Genomic DNA, 25,556 nt, shown 5'->3' on the forward strand with positions numbered 1-25,556 from the left:
ATTCCAGAGTGCATCAGTATCCACTGCAAGTACTATGACAGTTAGGCGGGAGGTCAAGCGGCTGCTGACAACCCATACATCAGGCCAGTAAATGCCAAACGACGCCTCGCTTGGTGTAAGGAGCGTAAACATTGGACGATTTAAAAGTGGAAAAAAGTTGTGTGGAGTGACGAATCACGGCACAAAATGTGGCGATCCGATGGCAGGGCGTGGGTATGGCGAATGCCCAGTGAACGTCATCTGCCGGTGTGTGTAGCGCCAACAGTAAAATTCGGGGGGCGGTGGTGTTATGGTGTGGTCCTGTTTCTGTTGGCGGGGGCTTGCACCCCTTGTTGTTTAGCGTGGCACAATCACGTCACAGGCCTACATAGATGTTTTAAGCACCACCTTGCTTTCCACTGTTGAAGAGTAAGTCGGCGATGGCGTTTGCGTCTTTCAACATGATCGAGCACCTGTTCACGGTGCACGACCTGTGGCGGAGTGGTTACATTACAATAATATCCCTGTAATTGAATGGCCTGCACAGAGTCCTTACCTGAATCCTATAGAAAACCTTTGGGATGCTTTGGAACGCCGACTTCATGCGAAGACCCACCGACCGATATCGATATCGATACCTCTCCTCATCACGTGAGGAATGGGCTGCCACTCCGCAAGAAACCTTCCAGCACCTGATTGAACGTATGCCTGGGAGAGTGAAAGCTGCCATCAAAGCTAAGGGTGGGCCACCACCATATTGACTTCCAGCATTACCGGTGAAGGGTGCCACGATCTCGTAAGTCATTTTCAGCCAGGTCTCCGGAAACTTTTGATCACACAGTATATATCTGACTGACGAGCTGCCCAACAATATTCAGAGCGGCTGCTGATCTAACAAAAGGACCGGGAGGTACATATCGCTAATATTCACAGCCATAACTCTCAAATCAAATGGTTTCAGGCAGCACTCTCGAGGCATTACAAAATAAAAGTCTCAAAACAATACTACGCAGGAGAAGTTACGACAGTGAAACCGTCGCTCAAAAGTAAGTACTTTGCTTTCAGTAGAGTCTAAACGGCTTATCCCCACTTTAACATTATACGCATTTCCTTAAACCAAACCAAAACCTCATCTAGGTCTCTCGCAGCGGCCGAGGTTGTCTATTTGAGAACGCCGAGGTACAGATCCCCATTTGACCATTCTTTTTTTTTAAGTTTTCCACGTGTTTATAAGTTTTTAAAGAGAAATAACGGGACGATTACAATGAAAACGACACACAGACTCCCAAACCAATTTCAGATTATGGTCCGACGGGCCATAAAACCCGAATCTTCCTTGTTTTCTTCTCCCCAGCTCTCTGCTAGATCTGTAGTCTAATACAGCCTTATAGCCACCAATATACATTCGCCAAGTATAAATCAAAACACTCTGTTTCGAAAACCAATACGGTTGATACTGAGAATCACACCTGCAGGACACAGAAACCTGCCTTCTACACTGTTATTCAGATGAATACAAAAGGCAATGTAGACACAAATACTCAGGGAAGTCTGTAGAGAACTGTAGGACCGTTCGATTCAAGACAGTCCTCCGGTTTACTGCACTTTGCGATGCACCTATGTGTCACGACATAGCAACGTGACAGTTATTTCGTTAGAAAACAGCAACATCTAACATGAGATATCTAATACCTGCTACGACGTAACGGCAGCACCTCCGATGGGAGCGGCCTCATTCGTTTAGCACCTTGGGAACATGTTCTAGGGACCAGCATTCAATTAGACGCTAACCCATGTTGATTGTCACTCATTCCGCCACAACTACACAAGTAGCACTACTTCACAGCCACATCGTGGCTCAATGGAAGATAGAATAACGATCTATGTGATATTAAATGGTGATCGTAAGTTAGGACAACTGAAAACGACTGCGTTTGGCAACATCATGAGAAAGTTTTTGCGGTAGATTGATCGTTACACGTAACTTTCGATAAAACCAAGACAGTTTCATTACTGTTAGTTAGCCACATTCTTTCTTGCTAAAAACAATTGTTTGCGTATTCCATGGCTCATAATCGCAACTTTTGTTATGATCATGATGAAAAGGCTTCATCTGTATGGTAAATATTCATTTATGAACCAATTAGTTTCATGGCGTCAGAGCCACATCCTCAGGATTACGTCTGTACATAAATAGGAGAAAAATGTACAGTTGAACTGTTCACGAAAATAAATAGGAAAATTATGTACTCATATTTATTTCATAACTTAACACTATGCCGTCCGGCGACACCACACTAGCGTCTTGCGTGATATAGCGGTCAACGGCCGGCGACACCACAGTGGTGTCGTGAGCATAGTATCGCGTAGTGGCCGGCGAAAGCACTTTAGTATCTTTTGCGTTCTGTTGTTGTTTTGTTTAGGTAACAATAACTTACACACGTCAACAAGTTTTTTATTTTTATAAGTACTTGTGCCCTTTCATCATGGCGGAAGAAAGAGACAATAGGATTACAAACGACGAATGCGCGAACGTCTTGTCCGACGTTCCGGACGACTTGGCCGATTCGGAAGAAGATAATGGATATCAAAAAATGAAAGTGAAGCAGAATCGTATGAACATAGTGAAATACGTCCAAGAAGAATTCGGCGAACACTACGGTTGCCAACTGATTCGGATGAATCGGACGATGAAGGCAGTGTACAGCAGTCAGAATTTGATTTACCGAGGCCCAGTAATAAATCTGAATGATTTCCGGGTCCAAACTTATTTCCCAAAGATACACAGAGCGTCGAGGATATCGTAGAATTATATATTGGGGACGATCTATTTGAATATATTAGTAACGACACCAACAAGTACTACAGTCAAAATTGCAATAGAAGGAAACTGGATTTAAAAAATGCCAAATTTGTCGACGTTATGAGACCCGAACTGAGAAAATGGTTTGAGCTTGCTATCTTTATGGGAACTGTAAAAAAAGCAAGGATCGACGATTATTGGTCAACGAATACGTTGATAGTCACACCGATATTTCGCATAACGATGTCCCGCAACCGATTCAGACAAATATTATCATTTTTACATTTTTCCGACAGCAACAATAAATCGGATAATGCCGACCGGCTTATCAAAGTGCAATTCGTAATTGATTATTTGTCCAAAAAGTTTAAAGAAACGTTTAATCTAAATCAAAACATCTCAATTGAAGAAGCAATGATATCGTGGCGTGGACGATCAAATTTTAATGTTTACAGTCCTTCGAAAATAATGAAATACGGCATACTCATTCGAATTCTGTGTGATACGATTCCGGGATACATTTCCTCATCAAGATATATTCCGGCGCTGGACGGCCTTCAGCAAAAACAGTGATGGAACTATTGACACCTTCTGATGGAAAGTGGCATCACCTCTGCATGGATAATTATAATAACAGTGTAGAACCCGCAGAGAAGTTACTTGAAAAGAAAATTCGAATTTGTGGAACGATACGGCAAAATAGAGGATTTCCGGAAAATTAAAGCGCGCAAAAGTAAATATGTTTGAAGCTTGTCATCAACGGAAAGATGACAAGCGCCGGCGACAAGCCAAGTAATCCGAATTAGCTCTGCCGGCGCTAGGCGAATAAATTTGTACGAGACGTGCGGACGGCAAAGTGTTAATTAAAGTGATAATCAGTAGACGACATAACACTCTCTGTCCAATTGTAGTAAAAATGTTCACCCGTGAAGACATCAGTGGTAAACTTAAAATACGGGAGGGGTAATCATTCCGATAAAGGAAACCTAATACAAGGATAAAGCTGTAAACGGGACTGATGTAACAGGATAAAACGAATCGTATGTGTAGATGATGAAGTTATTTTAACCGAATCTTTATACGTTTTGCACTTGTTTGTGTACAGATGTAACCTTGAAGATGTGGCTCTAGCGCCATGAAACTAGCTGAAGCATTACCGCTCTCTCTCTCTCTCTCTCTCTCTCTCTCTCCCTCTCCCTTTCTCTTTAATATACACGCACCACGTCACTCAAAGATTTTTCTGGGTGAATACCTCATTCCTTTCAATGGCACAGTACAGCTGAGCAATGGGTAGTGTAAACCAGTTCTCTTTCTGGTATCATTTTTATGGATGTTATTGTTGTTTTCGAACTGAGATTAATAGTTTACAACAAACTTCACTTCATAAGGCAGTAAATGTACTGTAAGGTTGTTGTCAGTGCGCCGAAATGTTTAAAGAGCTGTCTCTAAAAGGCTCTAGAGTGGACAGCACACACTGTATTATTCTTATTACTTCTGTGCAACAAACACTTATTTCCTCAAAGACAGATTACCCGATATGTGACTCTGACAGATATTAGTCAACGAAAATTAGTCTACCCTTTGAGATTTTCACTCCAGTATCTGATATTATACACAGCGCAATAGCTGGAGAGTTTAGACGGTTACGAAGATCTAGAACATGTGATTTCTATTCCAGATTATTATCAATATAAACGCCTAATAACATAGGATATCCTGTTTCATTTATTGATTGACTCTCAAGTATTATTTACAATGGCATCGTCATCCTTTACGTGGTATGGAATTGCGTAATTGTGTTTAATTTTTCATTGACAGTCCATTTGCAGAGAAACATTTACAGTGAATAAAAATATTTTCGCATGATGTCTTACTGTCACGTAAGCAGTCATCAGTCCGAAGATTGTTTTGAACACCACAGTGCTCTACTAGACATGGTCCTGTTGGAAGTGGTGTGCCATTATCTCCCTCCGACCTTCAAGCTGATTTACTCAGCCAAATAAAGGAGACCTACAATTTAACGTGAATTCCGGACAATGGTGCAACTTGGCATTTTTCTCGTCAGCAAACATTGCGAGAGGTGAAAAAGAGATACGTGAAAGATAAAAATTAGGATTGTCCCGGGATTTAACGAAAGACTTTTGAATTTTTAGTGTGCTCACAGAGCCACGAATATGAAACTTGGACCATACATAGAAAGAACTGCTGCAGTATAGTACAGAAGGTAACTCAAATACATACGCAACGAGACGAACAGAAATGACTCTTTTATTCACAGACAATAATAATTACATTGGATTCACCGCGATGTATGATAGTCCCCAGGACATCACAAAAGGCGGGACATGGTTCTCACTAGGGCGTTTGATCACCACGGACGACATTGCATGCTCTGCATCGGACTGCCATGCTGAACACAAGGTTGGCAAGTTCTTGTGATAGTGCTTTATATTCTTCCACACACACCGTAGACAACTCTTATAGTCGTTGTTGCGTATGGGCATGCTGCAGGTCTTCTCCCAAAGCATCCCATACGTGCTCTATGGGAATGGGCAGGCCAGTCCATTTGCCGAATATCCTTTTGTTCCAAGACCTCCCCCACCTACGCTGTTCATTGCGGTCACGCGTTGTAATCCATAAAAATGAAGTCAGGACCAAATGCACTGACGCAAAGACACACATGGGCAAACAGTGCACTGTCGCGATAACTTAGACCAATAAATGTACCGTGTTCAAAATTTGGAGGTCAGGAAGCCCACATAATCTCTTACCTCTCCACACCACAATACCTTGATCACCATAACTATCATGTTCGACAATTTTCCTGTATGCATTATGTGTTTCCATCTCTCGCCATATCGAGGGTACGTCCAACATTGCCGAACATTCTCGTTTTGGTGGTCCAAGTGTTAATGAGGGGGAGGGGAGGTATAAGGTTGCACAGGTTGCTTATCTTCAAATATTTGAACGCGGTACATTCATCGGTCGACATTATTCTCACACTGTACTGCTTCCCCGTGTCTTTTCAGGGGTGCATTCTGCCCTGATTTCATTTTCTGGATGACAATGCGCGTCCTCCGCGCCAAGCGTGTGCGTTTTCGTAAACAACGATCACCTGTGTTTCCGAGGTATCCTTAAGAAATGGGTATGAACACTGTATCAAATCTTTTAAACTATCAGCGAAATTATTACAATCATGCGTGACATCTGAAAATGGGTATTTGTGAATGAAGTAGTGAAGTGTCGTGTGACGACGGCCTCCCGTCGGGTAGACCATTTGCCTGGTGCAAGTCTTTCGATTTGACGCCACTTCGGCGACTTGCGCGTCGATGGGGATGAAATAATGATGATTAGGACAACACAACACCCAGTCCCGGAGCGGAGAAAATCTCCGACCCAGTCGGGAATCGAACCCGGGCCCTTTGGATTGACAGTCTGTCGCGCTGACCACTCAGCTACCGGGGGCGGACGTTTGTGAATGATAAGGGAGTTCGTTAAAATTATTTTCTCAGTCTGTGCTCCGTTGAGAGAACAATGAAATTTGTTGTTTTCGTAAGACAAGCATTAGTGCGAGTAATGTAGGGAAGATGCGATAGAAATAAAATCAATGACAGATTTCTGTGACGAACGATCTAAAGGTTATGTTCGATATCCAGTTTGATTTTAGAATGTGCCACCATCTAACGGAACGAGCAGAAGAAACAATTTGTTCGTAACCGTTTTTTATAATCAGGGTATTCATGCATACAAATATTGTTGCACGATGACTGTAACTCTCTCCTGACGTAAATGACTCTCTGTAAAATGTCACGTGCCGGCCGTGGTGGCCGAGCGGTTCTAGGCGCTTCAGTCCCGAACCGCGCGACTGCTACGGTCGCAGGTTCGAATCCTGCCTCGGGCATGGATGTGTGTAATGTCCTTAGGTTAAGTAGGTTTAAGTAGTTCTAAGTTCTTGGGGACTGATGACTCAGATGTTAAGTCTCATAGTGCTCAGAGCCATTTAAACCATTTTATTTTTAATGTCTCGTCATAAACACATTTTTTGAGCGTCGCCTGTCGCCGCGTCTTTACAAAGGCTATTTACGTCTCTGAAAGTGAATGAACTCGTTGTGTTATTAAATACTTTAAGTAAGGACTTGGGAACCATTCGTTAAAAGCATTTTCAACATTTTAGTTATTTGACGTTCCATACAGTACTTGCTATGGCAATATGTGATGTTCACGACGATATATAAAGATTTTTCCCGGTGCGTATATATATATATATATATATATATATATATATATATATATATATATATATATATATACATTGCGTTAGCTCAATGGTATTAAAAACGGCCACATCCCGAACAGGCCAGTATTGTACTAAGTGATATCATAAAGTTTGTCTATATAAAAAAATTTTGAAAGCCTACGCTGGTAATGAAAATTGCTTTAGGATTCAGAATCTTATATCGTGAATAGGAAACGCTGGTAAATTTAAAAGAAATTTACGACCACCTGTTTTCTTCCGTTAGTTGAATATTCCACCATGAAACTCATTTTTTTACTCACATCTCTTGTCGCTAAGTGCAGTATCCTAAATTGTTCATTACTGTTATACAGCATAGAACACATAAATTTGAAGAACATAATCCACAGCGTTTCGGGAACAGCGTTCTACGAAAACAAACATTCGAAGTCTTAGTCTCACTTTAAAATTGACTGCACCTGACTCTCTGTTTCACTTCTCCAGAATACCGGCCATCCACCAAAGCGCTCCTTTCCTAACACCGGTCATATCTGATTCAGGTCACACCAGCTGCCTTTCCATGCTCTGGATCGTTCTGTAAGTACCCCGCTCTAAGTACATTGTTTTCAAACCAAATCTTTTGCGCACATCACATACGACGTCATTTGAATGGTACAAAACCACTAATAACTCAGTATACGGAACGTGGTTCGTTATCTATAGATGCTGGACAAAAATTTGGAACCACCAAAAGCCCAACATATTACCATGTCCAATACGGTGCAGAAAAACCGTTGGCTTTCAAAACAGTTTCCAGTCGTCTCGGAACGGATAAATACAGGTACCTCATGTTTTCCTAGGAAACCTCACGCCATTCTTCTAACAAAATAATGGCAAGTTCAGGTAAGGGCGATGGAGGTGGACTGCGATAACACATCCTTCTCTCGATAATATTGAGATGTGGTGACTATCGTGGCTAGGGAGGATACGACAATTAATCCTTGCGCTCAAAAAACCAGTTCTGGACGACGACCGCTGTAAGAACCGGGGCGCTATTGTCTTGGAAAACAGCATCACCATTGGGGAACAAACATAGTACTACAGTACCTGATCGGCGAAAATCGTCACATGACCCTTGGCAGTAACGCGACCTTGCAGAGAAACCATGGGACCCGTGGAATACCACGATATGGCTGCCCAAATCATCAATGACCGCCCGCCACGTTTCACTCCTTGGACGTAAACTGGGCCCGAGGCTGGATAAAGTGTGAACCAGGATTCATCCGACCAAATGACTTTCTTCTATTGCTCCATAGCCCAGATTTTTGGGTTCAGTGTCATGTTTTCCTGTTTCCTTGCATCTCGCAATAGTACACCACTGGCCATTAAAATTGCTACACCAACAAGAAATACAGATGACAGACGGGTATTTATTGGACAAATATATTACACTAGAACTAACATGTGATCACATTTTCACGCAATTTGGGTGCATATATCCTGAGAAATCAGTACCCAGAACAACCACCTCTGGCCGTAATAACGACCTTGATACGCCTGGGCATTGAATCAAACAGAGTTTGGATGGCGTGTACACGTACAGCTGCCAATGCAGCTTCAACACGATACCACAGTTTATCAAGAGTAGAGACTGGCGTATTGTGACGAGCCAGCTGCTCGGCCACCATTGAGCAGACGTTTTCAGTTGGTGAGAGATCTGGAGATCGTGCTGGCCAGGGCAGCAGTCGAACATTTTCTGTATCCAGAAAGACCCGTACAGGACCTGCCACATGCGGTCGTGCATTATCCTGCTAAAATGTAGAGTTTCGCAGGGATCGAATTAAGGGTAGAACCACGGGTAGTAACACATCTGAAATGTAAGTCCACTGTTCGAAGCTCCGTCAATGCGAACAGGAGGTGACTGAGACGCGTAACCAATGGCACCCCATACCATCACGCCGGGTGATACGCCTGTATGGCGATGACGAATACACGCATATAATGTTTGTTCACCCGATGTCGCCAAACACGGATGCGACCATCATGATGCTGTAAGCAGAACCTCGATTCATCCGAAAAAATCGCCATTCGTCCATCCAGGTTCGTCGTTGAATACACCATCGCAGGCGCTCCTGTCTGTGATGCAGCGTCAAGGGTAACCGCAGCCATGGTCTCCGAGCAGATAGTCCACGCTGCTGCAAACGTCGTCGAACTGTTCGAGCATATGGTTGTTGTCTTGCAAACGTCCCCATCTGTTGACAGGGATCGAGACGTGGCTGCACGATCCGTTACAGCCATGCGGATAAGATGCCTGTCATCTCGACTGCTAGTGATACGAGGCCGTTGGGATCCAGCACGGCGTTCCGTATTAGCCTCCTGATCCCACCGATTCCATATTCTGCTAACATTCATTGGATCTCGACCAACGCGAGCAGCAATGTCGCGATACGACAAACCGCAATCGCGATAGGCTACAGTCCGACCTTTATCAAAGTCGGAAACGTGATGGTACGCATTTCTCCTCCTTACACGAGGCATCACAACAACGTTTCACCAGGCAACGCCGGTCAACTGCTGTTTGTGTATGAGAAATCGGTTGGAAACTTTCCTCGTGTCAGCGCGTTGTAGGTGTCGCCACCGGCGCCAACCTTGTGTGAATGCTCTGAAAAGCTTATCATTTGCATATCACAGCATCGTCTTCCTGTCGGTTAAATTCCACGTCTGTAGCACGTCATCTTCATGGTGTAGCAATTTTAATGGCCAGTAGTGTAGTTTTGCTACTCCAGTTCGCCTTGAAATTCCCTGCTTTTAGACTCCCTTCGTGTTGTTTTAGTGCTGACAGCGTTCGCGAGTGCGATATTCAGTTCTGCATTGACTTTTGTAGCTGTCGTTCTCTTATTTTTCGTCACAATCCTCTCCAATGACCGTCTATTACGATCGCTCTAGACACACTTCCGATCGCATTGTTACTTAGTGGATGATATTATTCTCTTTTCCCTGTTCGTGGTATAAATCTTCGATACGGTTCCTCCTGAAACCAAACACTTCGGCTCCTTTGGTTACGGAAGTAACTATCTGAGCTGTCTGAGCACCAATAATTTCCACGTTCCTATTCACTTGTACCGGCATAATGCTCTTATAACCATACAAAACACTGTTCTGCCCATAACTGACTCTTGCAGCGTATTGAGGATATTGCACAGGTGACGTTCGTGGTCAAATCAAACAGCAACCACCTGCAGACTTGGCTGTCATCTGAATTTGTGTTCAAGCATGCATTTCTCGCGCTATTTCCAAATTTTCAGCTAACCGCTGTATAAACTCACAAAAGTTAAAATAATGACTTCATAAGAACAGAGGACTAACTCACACACAGTTTATTTTAGCATAACAAAAGCTCTAGTGAAATAGAAGCAGAACACAATCAGTACAGACGAAAAGCAGATGAACGAGGGAGAGAAGAAAGATTACTTTGCGCTTAGAGATCTTTACAGTGGGAGAAGCAGTACCAATTACTGCACATCAAGTTTGCTACTGGACAGATGACATGGCCATAGGCCTACGAGAGGACAGAGACGTTCTAATAAGACGTTCCATCAACTGCTAAGCCTGCAAAACTGAGAGCCCGCTCTGCGAGGTGCGGGTGGCAGAGGGTCGAGGAGAGACGGCAGACAAATGACCTCGGTGGCGGGGTCAGACAGCCGCTCCTCCCTCCGAGACAAGTCCGGGTAGCACACTCTTCAGGCTTCTGGCTCCCATTACGTACTCTGATCACCGCCCACGGAAGAAGCCGCCTCTGCTGCTGCTTCCTCTGGGATATCACGAGCCGATGGGGCTGTCATGGACGCTCTCATTTTGAATTTGGGTGAATGACCACTGTACGTTATGTGATGCCGGAGGTAGCCGAAGCTCGTTTTTAGCTACGGAAAGGTATCTTGATGAGAGCAATCTATCAGCCGCCTACCCACGTCGGTCAGCACCCATCAGCTCTGCGTTTTTCAGCTCTACGGCCATGTCCGTGTCGCAGTTGCATCCATTACACCATGGCTCTTAACTGACCAAAAATAAGTCCATAACGCCGAGATACCACTGTACAGGGGAGCATCTGTCCAGAATTGTAAGATATTTAATTGAATTAAAGTGTGATATTTTCGAATGAAGCAACAAGTTTACTGTTGGTACTTACTATTTATTTATAGCCACAAAGCGTTTCGAAGCTTTAAGCCTACATAAGCAGGTATATTTACATGTGTTAATACGACACGTGTCTATTGTCTTACGACTTTGAAAGTAATCATGGCACATTCTAGTGGAGAAACGGAACACTACATCACAAAACTTTTTTCTTTTGGGGGGGGGGGGGGGGGGAGGGGGAGATTTGACAAAAAATTAAATGTAAATGTGAAAATAAAGCAACTAAAACAGAATACCTCCAGTGGTTACAGGCTCTTTTCTCGTTCTAGTACATCACATATAAACTGTCACACTTTGTAAGCAAAGTTGACGTCTGGAATCTGCTATGTGCAAAGAACATATAGCAGAAACAGAAACATTATTTCGAAGTACAAAGGTAATATAGCAAAACTACACTATTACTTCACAGTAAGTTTTAAAGCATTGTGGAGATCTTTGGTTGAGTTGATGAAGACGTACAGTAGAGTAAATAATTCAAGTTGTATACACATCCTTTTCTGTCAGTAGGAATGCACAATGGACATGAATGGATGTAGGTGTGCAGACAGGATGCTTACGTACGTGTCATCTGTCAGAGTCTTATCTAGACGTATCAGGGGTTCCGTATCATTCCAGCTGCACACGCCCTACACCATTACAGAGCCTCCACCATCTGGAACAGTTTAAATTTCGTACTCGTTTATGTAAACAGGTGAGATGTTGCAAAACTTAAGTGCAATATTTGCGTTTCCAATAGTGATAAAATTATACTTAAATAGCAGTTTTGGCTGGGTTAAAGAATGAAAGGATTGCGAGAAAGAGACCTAAGTTCTGGATTTGCTAGAGCTGTGGGTTTGTTAAACTTATTTCTATTGCGCATCGTAACTATGTAGGTGCTGAAGTAAAACACTCACACCGAATTATAGACGTACAGATAGATATAATCTTAATACTATGAACAGACATATGTAATGTCAGTCTGACATGTGGTACAAACTGTTGGCTTTATTTAGGTAGATCCACTGAATTTTATGGGTTAAAAAGTTATTGTTCATTTTGAAAATATCAAAGGAAACATGCAATTGCTAAATTAATTCATAGAAAACACGAAGGGGAAGCGGAGGCAGAGAAAGAGAGAGAGACAGAGACAGACAGAGAGAGAGAGATTCGAATACAGAGGGTGAAGGGGTTGAAAGGAGCGACTGAAGGAGAGCAAAGTGTTTCACAGCAGGGGGTTATTAAGATTATATCTATTACATCTCGTAACTAAGTAAAGGTTGGAGTAATACACAGATTATGCTTTAAAAATATGCAGATAGATGTATTATTTATACCATTAATTAATGTACTTATTGTCTCAAGCTGACAAAGGGTACTAGTTGTTGGTGTATTGGCATATTTTTAAATGAGGTCATTCTACTGTTCATTTTGGGAATGTCATAGTAACATAACTATTTATGGTAAATATGAAGGGACGATGGAAGTTGTGTGTGTGTGTGTGTGTGTGTGTGTGTGTGTGTGTGTGTGTGTGTCAGTGAGTGAGTGAGTGTGCATGTATTGCAAATTTAATAATGTAGATTTCTGTTAAAAGCAGAGAGGGTACTATTGTAAAAGTTGTCATTTTAGATGGACTGAGGTTGTTTTCACTTGGTGTTTGTACATTTGGAATGTTCCAGATGTCTAGTTTTTTGCCTTTATCAGGTTGAACATGTAGGACGCTGAAAGCTGTGTTGTTGACATTGTGTTTTGTTTCCTACTGACGGGTGGTTATTGCTGTTGTGTGGTATTTTTTGTTTCTGTAGCGCTGCTATGTGTTCTTTGAATCTAAACTCAAATCAACCATTGTCCGACCTATGTAGAACCGGCCACAGTCTAAACATTCACTTTTGTATGCACCTAGGTGGTGAGGTAACTTTTGCCCAATCTTGTTGTCGTTGGAAAAGGATATGTTTATACCTTTTCGTTTAAAGACACTGGCATGTGATATGAACTACTACCCAGTAATGGCACTGTACGAATGTTCGGTTTGTTTTCCGTGATGTGGTTGTTTTGCCATTATTGAGTGTTTTAGGGTGTTTGCTTTGGAGTTGTTATAGAAATTTGCAATGGCTGTTTGTTTTACGCTGTCCATTTCGTCTTTACATTTATCATCAGAGAGAGGTAGTCGCAAAGCTGTATTGATCATACATTGGAATTCTGCCATTTTGCAGGCTATGGTGTGACACGAGGAGCTGTGGATGGTTGTATGTTTTGTGGTAGGCAATATATTTTGAACATTATATTTTAATGAGAGTTGTTGAACAATTAATTGAACGCATTGATATCATCTTTTGAACCATTGATTAAAATGTTCAAGAGTGAGGTTTTGTTCACCCGCATAAAAGATAGTATAGACTGATACAACACCAAAACTGCTCATAGTGTTTCTTGGGCTCAACCTGAGGTTTAATCTTTCGATAAAGCAACGAATTCCTTAACGTAACAGTCATCTTTTCTTTCAGACGGCTGTAGGAGAATTGTCAGTGTTAGGCGATTCCATTAGTCAGCCAGTCAACAGCGCTAGCAATAAATCTTAATGAAATTCCTCGTTTGTGAATTTCTGATGTACAATATAGTCTTCGCCGTAGCACTTCTTGTTTTTCATATATTTCTTTACACTGACACAAATCAAGCCGTTGTTATTAGCTTCTTGGTTACCTTGCACAACAATTGTGAGGTCTATCTTAAGATTCCTGTGCCTTCCTGGTTTTAAGGTGTTCCAGACTTTGTTGCGGTAATCGTCTTTCCTCCATTGTATCATTACAGTGTGGAAGCGCTGTAACAAATATGCATGAAATGGCCGCATGGAGAATCACGGTTTAGAGGAGGGGTGGGGGGTCTCGATGCTCACACGTCAGTTGCTTTGTGAGCTAGGAACGTGGGGTGAAAAGGTTTCAGCTTAGCGCGGACCAGTGTCCATTTGTATAGCTATTCAAACATCCGTCCTACTGCAGCTATGTTACAGTATGTTAAGCAAGATCTGAGCAACTAATTGGAGCTGACGTCCAGGCAAATTGTATAAATAGATTAATTCCTTTTACAAAAGGTTTTAATTGGGATGAAAATAATGCTCATATAATGGCACCATTTGTACCTGCACCGTTCGGATGTTACGTGCAAAAATAGTGACCCCCGTTCGGATTTTACATGCAAAAAATACGTTTTTATCTGATTTTTACGATCTCCACTTCTGTGTTTCTAATTTCTGCGAATTGGTTCAAATTTTGTAATAACATAGAAATATACATTTAGTTAAGGATCGTCCTGTTGTTTTGCTTATGCTTTATACATTACCACAATAGAAGAAACGTGGTGCAAAACGCAATAAAACGAACCTATACCGGATCAGGTGCCACCTGAGTCAATAAAAATCTACACCGGTTGCCAAGCTATGGTTTGACATAAAAATTATGATAGAGCAAAAGTTGGTAAACAGAGAGAAAACTGCTCCTATCACAAAACGAAAAGGTGAATATGTCATGAGCAGAGTTGGGGATGTAAAAGACGGGGCTTTCCGACTTATCTGTCAGCTTGAAAGACATTTAAATCAAAACATCTTGAGATATTCGCGCTTTTTACGAGTTAATCCTACTTCCGCAGCACAGCATGCTCTCTTAGCTGAAAGGCATTGACACAACTGCATCTTGCAATTTATAGGCTAAAGTCCATGATCCTGTGCCCAAAATCTAGAAGATTCACCAGTCTTAGTAGACAATACATAACATAAATAGGAGGATAAAGACAAAGCTCACACATTATGCACTGCCAAGTTTATTGAAGATGGTGGCTCTCCTTGGGTGGTCTCCTGACATCCTCTCCTTGGAGGGGTAGATGTGGTAGCGTCACATTCCTCCTTCTCCCGCACTTCCCACCCCTTCCCCCCCCCCCTCTTCCACTCCCATCCTTCACCTTTGAATTGCCAGGAAAAACACTCAGTCTGTGCTGCGTTGCTGGAGAGGAAGGGTGTAAGGTACAGTATTTACTCATTTACTTAAATTATTTTTGAGGGTTTTATCTTGCTGCAGAATTTTCCTATAGCTGCTTCCACACTCCGCCGACCCCCAACCCCACTTTCTACTGCCCGGATCACTGTGTATGTTCGCCTCGAAGTTTGAGGACTGACTGCTGTAGTCGACAATACCCGACCAGAGTACGCTCGTCACTGTCCTACAACCACCCCCCTCGCCCATCATCATTTCCCACCACCCACGACCCCGCTGGTGCCGATCGCGTGTGTGTAAATGTTCACCTTGCTGTATGCCAAAGTCCACAATACTACTCGAAATTGGTGGCAAACTGTCCTACAGCTGCTGTCGCAAGAACCATCGCCTATCGATCTGCAGGTGTATTGCTGCTGAAGAAGTTGTACACAGAGATATCGTATGAAGAGATAGGGAAGCAAACTATCACTGAAAAGGATTAGGGTAGCAAACTATCACTAGAAAGGATTAGGGCAAAAAATTATCACTGAAAAGGGTTGGGACAGAAAACTAACATCTGAAGTGTAGGAAGGTCAACACATGCTACCACAACTGACAGAAAATGCTTCATTGCCCTAATTACGAATCATAATTGTTGTGCAAAAACAAATACTCATAAACAATGGATCATAATGCAACACAGGCACTGTCACTTGCACTGGAAATGGAGGAAAATGATTGTAATAACACAACTACCACAAAAAAGACCACAAAATATCTCGAAAGGAGAGTGTGGTGTCAGCTGCCCATGTGTTCGCCTAGATGTGAAGGTACAGAGTAGGCAGCTTAGAACCAGTCTTACCTCCCCTCCAACCCCCTTCCTCCCTCCCTCTCCTCCCTTCTCCCCTATAGGTAGGCATGCCGGTTCTCCAGGCCTGTTCTAAGTCACTAATGGAACACAAAGAAATCCAACTCCTGGTAGTGATGTACTGTTTCCAGTCTGCAGAAATCAGCAACAGATGGACAAAAGACTCAAGGACAGGATGCTTCCTGCAAACTGTTAAACGTATTTCTCAAAAATATTGGCCCCACCGAAGAGTAGCGAAATACCTAAATATCCATCACAAATGAAGAACTGAACGGTCAACAATGGCATGCTTTCAAACATTCTGCATGTGCTGACCCTGTCTGAAAGTGGTCCTCAACGGATCGGTCACATGTAGGACAAAACACTGGAGTAAAACGTCTCGTGTAGATGAGATATACACGGATGTTTACACTAGTCGTCCCATTATGGGCCGATCCACACAGATGGAGAACAGTACCCACACTAGATAGCTTCTGCTGCTGCATTCTTCGCTTGCAAATATTCTGCTTCTTTAGCTCAACTGGCTGGAAGCTGTCTGGTGGAGGTATCAGATCCTCCACTATACCGATCAATAGCCCTGTGTGCGTGTGTGTGTGTGTGGGGGGGGGGGGGGAGTTGTGTTCTTGTATACTGTGTTATGATGAGATTCCTGCTGTACATACGGCGGAGGAAGAGACAGTGGAAGAATTGTACACAGGCCACTTGCTCCTCATGGAGCATGTCTGTCTAAAGTGTTCCATTATTAACAATTTAACTACTCTAATGTCAGCCCATTTATTTAAGGTGACTCAATAAACATGAACGTCCACATGCTGCATGAAGTGTTGCCCTCATGTATGCCCCAGGCGTGGATCTTGCTGCAGCGAAAAGTGCACTAACATACCTGTGTACTCTTTTAAAACAGGTACTGTGACAGTGCAAATCGTGGACATAATACTAAAATCAATGAACTCTCTAGCTAAATAAGTGTAAACGCACTCTCTTGGTATAAACCTATGGTTGCTACTGTGAACACTGAACCGAGCACATTGAATCTTGCATTGAATATGCTACAAAGTAAGCACTTAACACCATCTAACAGTTCTTAAACATACATTCAGCTAGCAAGTTCCACACATTACAGTGATTAGAAGACTTCACAAACAACACGATAACCAATATAGAGTGTGGAATAATTTATACTGCTGCAGTCACTTATTACTAGTATTTTATTAGCGCAATGCCTTTCAGCAGCATGCTGCCATCTTCAGGTGCATCATACAGTTACTTATACATCAGCTGATAGGTTATGTACAATAGCTGTGTGTGCCAGTGGGGTTAAGAATCGATAAATAAACCTGTGTTGAAGGATAAATCTGTTACAGTGTGTACATTATGTGAATAGCATGATTAGGTAATATATTAATACATTTACTTACCTTTCTGTTAGCGATTTCATTAATATATTACCTAATCATGCTATTCACATGATTTACACCCTGTAACAGATTTATCCTTCCACACAGGTTTATTTTTCGATTCTTAATCCCACTGACACAGACAGCTAATGTACATAACCTATCAGCTGATGTGTAAGTAACTGTATAATGCACGTGATGACGGCAGCATGCTGTCGAAATGCAGTGTGCTAGTAAAATATTAGTGAAAAGTGACTGCAGCAGTATAAATTATTCGGTATAATCTTATAATACAGTCGTAGACCTCAAACAACATCCAAATAACATGGATAAATTTAAATTCAATATAGAGTGAACATTCCATGATTGATAGACGTGTTTTCTTGTGAGTGGTACTAGTGTGTCCTATTAGAAGGGAATAATCATTTAAAAAACACCGTAACACTAACTATATTACACTGTGAGTGCACTCCGACCTTGGGTCTACATGAAGACGAAACACTGTAATAACATAACACAACTACTGAAATAAAAGAAACCTTCCACCAGAACATTGGTATTCCACGCCTGTTCTATCCTGTGGCTGATGGTACACAAAGAGATTCATCCACTGCAGGTGCTCTGCTTTGGTCGGTGGTGGGTTAACAATGATACATTTTTTTCTGGCAAGCAGCTGCACCCTCCTGTTGGTAGTGGCTCTGCTTTCCTAGGCTTGTTCTAACCTCTCACTGATGGTACAGAAAAAGACCAATCTGCTGGCGATAGTCTGCATTCGTCAGTGTTGAGTTGAAAATGATATACAGTTGCTGTTCTCCATCTAACACAGTTATAGGAAATGCTGATGCCTGGAACAGTTGCAAAAATATTGACTATTCGTCACAGATGAAGCAAAGACAACTCTTTGGGAAGGAAATGACCAACAGCATGCTATGGCCCTTGGCTAGATATCACAGAGGGAAGAGGCAGCTATAGGGCTGCACTCGACCGTGGTGCGGGCACCATGTCCATCAGCTGTTGAGGTCGCTGTGAGTGGTCGCTATTCAGCATGGTGGCGCTGATCACCCCTGCTTCTGCCGGCCACCTCCTAGCTTCAGAGCACTCAAAACTGGTATCTCTGGAAGTCATGTAAATAAATTGCCATGCGTGATGGTATTACACACATTTCATAAGCATTGATATCAATACAGAACAATAGATTTCATGTTATTGATTCGCACGGTAGAAAAGAAAGTTATTTTTTACCCAACAGCAGGATACAAGTCGCATACACTTCCTCTGAAAACTATCGATCATGGCAGAATGTCCATGTTATTTCGGAACATTCACCTGAATAAAAGTAAGAACTTTAATTTCAGAAAACATTCACTCTACCGAAACATTTATGTTATAAGCTTTCGTGTAACGGAAATTTTCATTGGAACAGTTGTAGCTAAGTTCAACTTATTGCTTATAAGCGACCAACTATTAAAAAACACAAACATTCGCAATGATAATAAAGCAGTAATTGTTCCACGAGAGCGTATACAACAGACTTCTTTCACTTTGATGGACAAATTGCCATAGTTGAGAGCATACCTTGTATTCAGATTTGTGTGTGTGGAAATGTTATAAACAATTTATCATGAATATTGGAATTATATGAATTTCATATGCACGCAATGTAAGTACAGAACAGTATCTTTCACGCTATTTATTCGCATGCTGGAAAAAAAACGCCACAGTCATTTTTATGTTCAACAGCAAGCTACAATTCGCATCTCTCTCGCCCTCCTTGTTATTTTGTAAGCTGGTTCATCTGGGAACAACTGTGTGTCTTCATGTGGATGAACTGACTGTAAACGTTCACGGCCCCTACGAACGCTTTTAACTGTTTCTCGTTCGTTGGACTACCACAGTTTGCAATGTCTTCTGTTTTATCAGGATTTGGCGTTATCCCCTTACCCGTAATAATGCGTCCCAGGAATTTAACTGATGACGTTCCAAAGTTAGATTTTTCAATGTTTACTGTCGCACCTTACTCTTGGAAGGCACCCAGAAGCTCTCTGAGAACGGTATAGTGTTCCACCCAAGATTTTTGTGCAATTAATAAGTCTTCGACATAGCTGGTGACATGTCTTCTTAGATTCTCTCTCAGTATCCCGTCTAACCCTCTCATAAACGCCGCAGACGAAATGTTAAGTCCGAATATAAGTCGGGAAAATTGGTAGCACTGACCAAAAACTAAGAACGCAGCGTATTGCCTGCAGTTGGATACAACTCAATTTCCCAGAAGCTGCATTTCAAGTCAACAGAGGGGAAAACTGACACTCCATCAAAATTTTGAAGGAGCTCCTCCAACCTCTCCAGGCAGTGTCTCAGTATTAATGACTGTATTTATTCGACGAGAGCCCAGCACGAAACGAATACCCCCATCCACCTTGTCAACTACTCTTAATGGGTTGCTATATGTGGGTCTTGGAGGCTCATTATATCCTGGCTTAAAGTACGTGCTACTCCTTTTCCTACTCTTTCTCTGTATACCATACGAATGGCGATTAGGTGGCTCAAATGGCTCGGAGCACTATGGGACTTAACATCTGTGGTCATCAGTCCCCTAGAACTTAGAACTACTTAAACCTAACTAACCTAAGGACATCACTCACATCCATGCCCGAGGCAGGATTCGAACCTGCGACCATAGCAGTCGCGCGGTTCCGGACTGAGCGCCTAGGATTAGGTGGCATTAAAATGTTTGTACTGCTGTACTTTAAATTTATATTGAAGGTTTTTTTGACTGACACTGTTCGAGGTAAACAAAAAAAACTTTCGTGTATTCCACAAGCATATCCTGCAGCTCCCTACGTTGATCGAGGTCGATATTCTTCACCACCCCTACATTTGCTTCAATTGCCTATTTCATTTCGTACTTCTGCATGTCCAATACCGATGATTCAGACACATGTCCTTTTCAATCACTATAATGTGCATGATTCAGCACAATACAGTTGCTTGGGAGCTGTGCTTGTAACATATGCTCATTCAATATGATACAAATGTTCTTGTCCTTTTTTAGCACCATTTGTCCATGGCCTAAATCGAAAATAGCTTGATCTCCGTTTAAGGAATGTACACCAGTTATTAAATCATAGCCAAATTTTGCGCTATTGTGGAGCTGGTTTCAATTTTGTGCCCTTGGTAGATGAATTCAATTCTGGTTTGCTCAGTGACCTCAGTGCATTTGCCAACCATTACCCCCTTTATTTTTGTCTTCTTTAAAGGCAAAGTGGGCAAACTCCTCTTTCGAGAACATCGTTTGAAAACTCCTTCAGAAATTGCTGCCACTGTCGACAATCCGTTGCATCTCCACATTCCCTACTGTGACAGTAATTATTGGTTGGAGATCCTTTGAGTTACTATTTATTGCTCCTGGAGCAGTATTTCTAACAAGTCTTCACAATTAATTAAGTTCATATGGCCGTCTCCGATTGGTTGTTCGGTTTTCCTGTACGCCATATCCGCATGAGACTGACATTAGTTTCTCACAGGAATATCATTTGTCTGACGTGAAATGACTTTGGGCGGACGAATACTGACCTGCTCATACCTTTTGATGATTTTAGCTCTGCTTTCTCCACTTTCTTTCATACTGACACTGGTACTATATCCTTGCTAGTTTCCTTGTGTACGTGAACTTTATCCTCTGACATGATGGTCCCATAGGGCTCACTGCGATCATTCATTCTACCATTATTATATGCTAGTGGGTCTCGTAATGTATCGTTAACATTATTACTTTTCCCTTTCCTTCAAACACTAGTTATAGCTTAAGGAGTATGCTCTTGACTGTTTCAGAATCCGACACACATTTTCCCCCAGTTGCTATTTGGTATTTATATGAGAGTTTGGAGAAACGAAATTCAATGATTTCTCTGCCACTGTATGGCGCACCCAAAACTTGTTCCTTTTAATCAACCTATCTGACAATTTCTGCAGCGGTTTTATATTCTAACGCTTCAAGGTCTGGAAAAAATATAATGTCCTGTTTTATGTGACCCTGCAATTCTTTTGACCAATAGGTCTTCAGAAATGTGTCCATGAATTCCTGATAGTAACGGCAAGTCGCCGCTACGCCACGCATTTTCTTTTTCTATTTTCAGGTGGCCGGCCGCGGTGGTCTAGCGGTTCTAGGCGCGCAGTCCGGAACCGCGCGACTGCTACGGTCGCAGGTTCGAATCCTGCCTCGGGCATGGATGTGTGTGATGTCCTTAGGTTAGTTATGTTTAAGTAGTTCCAAGTTCTAGGGGACTGATGACCACAGTAGTTAAGTCCCATAGTGCTCAGAGCCATTTTCTATTTTCAGCTGGGCCCTTGATTTGTCTGCAAAGGAACTCAAGTTTCTCTTATGATGGCCATGATGCTAGTAACGAACTGATGAATTACATTAACCAGATTTTTGGGTTAGTTATCTTCCATTTTCTTCGAACTTTTGAAACATTAGCACCTTTGGGAAGTGATTGTAATTAAAATGTGTTCCCATTGTTGAGTTTGCATTAACTTCTGTGTTGTATACCCTCGTTTGCTCCATGTGAGCTGATATCCCATGACTACTCAGTACTCTACCGCATTCGTAATGGTACTCGACATTTGTCCCTGTAAGTGGACTGCAATTATTTGCTGTATCACTGCCCATGTAGGTGCACGTTTCCTGAACTCTGCTCCGTTGCGTGGACCCTACGCAAGGTGAGCAGCCACTAGGTGACAACTCAGTGCACTCTTTTCGCGACATCAAAACGTGGTGTACCCTTCTCTGCATGCCGTTCCAGTTTTCATAAACGCTGCTCTGCACTTTCAATTCTTTGTGTAATTTCGGCACACGTATTTGCCCTTGGGCCTTCAGTGATGCGACCAATAATGCGTTAACGTGTGTGCTGTGCCTCACCTGGCTGACCGGCTTATTTGCTGGCAACTGACGCAATTGTTTTATCCACACCTGCCTCCTTTCTTGTACTAACGGCATTTATTTTGCCATGCTGCTATCTTTTTTGACCACCGTCGATCTGTTACAGATTTCATCCATAAATGAAAATATTTTCTGAGTCTCTTTTTTTATTTTCTTTGTCCTTTTTTCGCTGCCTTTGAGCTCCTTGCTTCTCCTGCTTGCGCTGCCTGTCAGCCTCTTCCATTTGCTGCTTAAGCTGCCTTCAGCATGTTCCTTTTTCTTCTTACGCTGTCTTTCAGCGTCTTTCTGTTTCCCCCTTCCTACTTCGTTCTGACCCTCTTAGAATCTGTAATACTTCTGATATAAAATTCACGCCCCCTTCGCGCTCAGCTACACCAATTGGTGATGTAACTCGCCACACGTACGCACTACGGTTTTGTAGTGGCAGAATTGGCCTCTGCTTGCTTTCGGATGTGTCTTGGCGAACACAGACTATGGCCCGCATGTGTTCATTTGTTTGTATATCTTCCTCTCCCGCACTTAAATTATCTGCGCTCATGGGCACCACGTAATCGTAAATTACCTATAAGTTAATGTCAGCAAAACATCTAATCAATTTAGACTCAACAGGAACAGCCTAAAAAATACCAAATATTCACACTAACGGCCCTCCATTCTGTTATGACTTAGCAAGATAGCCAAGTCACAACGAGAGGAAGCCGACAGCCACGCGTTAAGCTCACGCAGATTGGCGTGAGGTCTGGAACAGTTAAAAGGAAATGAGAACTTAGAAAATGGACGCAGTTGCTGTAATACTTAACTTTAATTCACATTTGTAGAACATCGCTCTTGATGATACATGCTTCACAATATTAATTATCAAAGCTATGGCGCCTTGCTAGGTCGTAGCAAATGTAGCTGAAGGTTATGCTAACTATCGTCTCGGCAAATGAGAGCGTATTTGTCAGTGAACCATTGCTATGAAGGTCGGCTGTACAACTGGGGCGAGCGCTAGTACGTCTCTCTAGACCTGCCGTGTGGTGGCGCTCGGTCTGCTATCACTGACAGTGGCGACATGCGGGTCCGACGTATACTAGCGGACCGCGGCCGATTTAAAGGCTACCACCTAGCAAGTGTGGTGTCTGGCGGTGACACCACACATTCCATCACCAGAACACTTCCGCTAACGCGCGAAGTTCACTGCATTACACAGAATAAAACTCGGTAGGTTGCAACCCTCAACATAGCGTTCTTACCCGCACTCAGTTGACGGGTCTAGCGTCCAGCAATTCCGGGGAAACGAAACTGTCAGGTACACTCCCTATGCGGCTCGGCCCACTGAAGAAACACTGAAAAGCTGCTAGGGCAAAAGCCTTTCCGTTGCAGAACAGCGAGAAACGTAAGCACCAGGCTGTACCGGAAGAAAGCCAGGTCTTTTCTAACAGGAGTCCATTTCCAACTCAACTCGCCGGCTCCGGGCTACCTCCCTGCTGCAAGGAAAATGCCGGCAGACGGAGCTAAAGATCCACCAAAGTGCGCAACGGAGAGATACAACGAAGCCAAATCGTAACATCGCTGGCTCAGTGTACAGTGTACAGTGTACAGCCTGGACTAGAGAGAGTACTCTCTCTAGAGAAGCTGGTCTCCGTATTACAGGCAAAAATATTTGCTGTCAGAGTGTGTACTAGGGGAACATGCATAGGTGCTACAAGGATTGCGGCATCTGTATTCATTCACACAACCAGACATCTCTGGAATCTCCATCAGCCCCTGCTATGTGACCTTAGATTGTTGCCATAAAGCCCTTGTAGGGCTAGAAAAAATTATCGAAGGAAAACTGCACTGGATTCCTCGCTTAGTCACTTAGAAATTGGCTGGCGAGTACAGGAACGACGACTCAATTTGTTGGACCGAGACCAGTTTTAACCACCTCTATGTCAATGGTAAACTCAAAACTACGTGTCTGGATCAGCAGGCAGCTAGGACAATAACGGACTCATATCCGAAAACGAGAGGGAAACATGGCACGCTAATGATGTCGAAGCCATTTTTAAGAGAAGTTCTGCGACTTTGAGGTCGAAAAGGAGACAGATTAAGCTCGTAGAAGGGCAGTCACAGAAGTTGGAAAGAAAACCGTGGGTACAAGGAAGGTAACTCCGAAGTAACCATGAATACCTGAAGAAATACTTCAGATGATCGATGAAAGAAGGAAATACAAAAGTGCTCAGGGACATTCAAGAACACAGAGATACAGGTAACTTACGAACGAAAGGAATAGAAAGTTCATGGAAGCAAAGGAAAAATGGCTCCATAAAAATGTGAAAAAATCGAAACAGAACTGATTGTCGGAAGTACGGGCTCGGCATATAGAAAAGTCAGAACAACCTTTGGTGAAATTAAAAGCAAGAGCGGGAAGACCTGTCTAATGATATGATAGAAGAGGAAGCAGGAGACAACAGGGAAGAAAGAGAGGATAATATACTGGAATTAGAATTTAAAAGAGCTCTGGATGAGTTAAGGCCGAATAAGGAGAAGGAACACTTAATATTCTATCGGAATTTCTAAAATCGTTGGGGCAAATAGCAACAATTCATGATTGTGTGTAACATGTATAAGACTGGTGACATATAATCAAACATTCGAAAAAACGTCATTCACACAATTCCGAAAATTGCAAGAGCCGACAAGTGCGAGAATTATCGCACAATCAGCTTAAGAGCTCATGCATCCAAGCTGCTGACAAGAATAATGTGCAGAAGAATGTGACTGGAAATTGAGGATGTGTTAGATGATGATCAGTTTGGCTTTAGGAAAGGTAAACGCACCAGAGAAGCGGTTCTGACGTTGCAGCTGATCGTGGAAGGAAGACTGAAGAAAAATCAAGACCCGTTCAGGGGATTTGTCTACCTGGTAAAAATCTTCAATAATGTAAAATGGGGCAGGGTGTTCGAAATTCTAAGAAAAATATGGGTAAGTTATAGGGAAAGACGGGTAATACACAATATGTACAAGAAACAAGAGGAAACAATAAGAATGGAAGACCAAGAAGGAACTGCTCAGATTAAAAAGGATGCAAAGCAGGGATGTAGTCTTTCGAAAAAGCAATGAGGGAAATAAAAGAAAGGTTGAAGAGCGGGATTCAAATTGAAAGTGAAAGGATATCAATGATACGATTCGCTTATGACATTGCTATCCTCAGTGAAAGTGAAGAAGAATTACGTGATA

Source organism: Schistocerca serialis, chromosome 2 (genome assembly GCF_023864345.2).
Source record: "Schistocerca serialis cubense isolate TAMUIC-IGC-003099 chromosome 2, iqSchSeri2.2, whole genome shotgun sequence".
Classification (NCBI taxonomy): domain Eukaryota; kingdom Metazoa; phylum Arthropoda; class Insecta; order Orthoptera; family Acrididae; genus Schistocerca; species Schistocerca serialis.